The 2,027-nt window shown below is 44.5% G+C and overlaps 1 non-coding gene across 1 annotated transcript; it reads left to right on the forward strand.

Annotated features, from left to right (window-relative positions):
• The first annotated feature begins 1,242 nt into the window (after positions 1-1,242).
• LOC141662533 (small nucleolar RNA R71) lies at positions 1,243-1,349 on the forward strand. The gene has a single exon (XR_012550644.1). It is a non-coding gene; the product is annotated as a small nucleolar RNA R71 (small nucleolar RNA).
• The last annotated feature ends 678 nt before the right edge of the window (positions 1,350-2,027 follow it).

Raw genomic sequence — 2,027 nt, forward strand, 5'->3', positions numbered from 1 at the left:
CCAAATCACAAAGGCACTTGTCAAAAGTCATATTGCCAATGGTGCAAGGAATGGTGAAGCTTCCTGGATCTTTCAAGTTTTGGTGGTAACTTTTGCTGCAGAACAGCGCTGCATTCTTCCAGTGAGAGCAACGGTTTCAAGGTCATCCAGTTTCACCTTCCTTGAAAGAATAGTCTTCATAAACTTCGCATAACTAGGCATTTGTTCCAGAGCCTCAGCGAAAGGTATATTGATGTGAAGTTTCTTGAACACCTCCAGAAACTTCCCGAACTGTCTATCCAGCTTTTGTTGCTGCAATCTCTTAGGAAAAGGTGGTGGAGGATAGAGCTGTTTCTCCCCTATATTAGCCTCAGGCAGAGTGTGTTCAATAGTAGTCTTCCTTGGTTCCGCCGCTTTCTCCTTTTGCTTAGATTCTTCATCCTCTAATTCAGCTTCGACTTCCTTTGCCTTTTCAGCATCAGCTACTTTTCTAGACCTTAGGGTAATAGCCTTGACTTGCTCTTTAGCTTCCTTCCTGCCTGGTACTTCCGTGTCACTGGGAAGAGTGCCAGGTTGACTGATTGAGCACTGCATTGGCTAATTGACCGATTTGATTTTCCAAGGTCTTGATAGAAATCGCCTGACTCTTGCACAACAGCTTAAGTTCCTCAAAATCAGCACTAGTAGGGTGCAGCTGCACTTCCCTATTGAGGATATGATTGCCTTGTAGCATACTGCTGTGGTTGCTGGAATCCAGGTGGGTTAAACTATTTACTCACTCCTTGCTGATATGGTGGCTGAATAGCATTCTGATTATTCCCCCAGCTGAAATTTGGATGATTTCTGTTGTTAGGATGATAGGTCGCTGGCACAGGCTGCTGTTGTCGCTGATAATTATTCACATACTGAACAGATTCGTTGACAAGAGAACACTGATCCGTAGCATGAGAACCTGCACAAAGCTCACAAACTATAGCTATTTGATTAACTCCATACGTAGCCAGAGAATCAACCTTCATTGATAGCGCTTGGAGCTGGGCTGCAATAGCGGTGGCTGCATCAACTTCCAGAATACCTGCTACCTTGCCTGACGTCATCCTCTGAGTTGGGTTTTGATGCTCATTTGCAGCCATCGTCTCTATAAGATTATACGCCTCAGTATAGCTTTTAGCCCATAAGGCGCCTCCAGCTGCTGCATCGAGCATGGGCCGAGATTGGGCCCCCAAACCATTATAGAAACCAGTGATCACCATCCAATCCGGCATTCCATGATGTGGACATTTTCTCAACATTTCCTTGTAGCGTTCCCAAGCCTCGCACATAGATTCTGTAGGTTGCTGCGCAAACTGAGTAAGAGCACTCCTCATAGCAGTAGTCTTTGCCATCGGATAAAACTTCACCAGAAACTTTTGCGCAAGATCTTGCCACGTAGTGATGGACCCAGCTGGTTCAGAATGTAACCAGTCTTTAGCCTTAGTCCCTCAGTGAGAATGGGAAAAGCCTCAACTTGATAGCCTCATCAGTCACGCCATTATACTTAAAAGTGCTGCAGATCTCGACAAAATTCCTTATGTGCATGTTGGGGTCTTCAGTTGCCGCTCCTCCAAAAGAAACAGAATTCTGCACCATCTGAATAGTGCCCGGCTTGATTTCAAAGGTGTTAGATTGAATAGCCGGATGAAGGATGCTTGACTGAATGTCATCAATTTTAGGCCGAGAAAAATCCATAAGAGCTGGATCAGCTTGAACAATACGATCTCCCATGTTTACTGGTTCTTTCTGCTCAGTTCCTGAATCCGAATCCTCAAAATCTAACTTCTCCGGAATATCAAGAACTTCGTCTGTCTCCTCAGCTGTATCTAAAGTCCTCTTGCGAGCACTAGAACGAGTTTGCATAAACGTTTGCTAAAGTACCTGAAACACAACCGGAAAAAATAAGTAACTACTACATCCTAATCACTGAGTCCTAATGACCAATGATGGTATGTACATAAACTAAAAAAATACGCCGAGTCCCCGGCTGCTCTCCAAAAACTTGTTAGGGCGAA

The sequence above is a fragment of the Apium graveolens genome, chromosome 5, assembly GCF_009905375.1.
Source record: "Apium graveolens cultivar Ventura chromosome 5, ASM990537v1, whole genome shotgun sequence".
NCBI lineage: Eukaryota > Viridiplantae > Streptophyta > Magnoliopsida > Apiales > Apiaceae > Apium > Apium graveolens.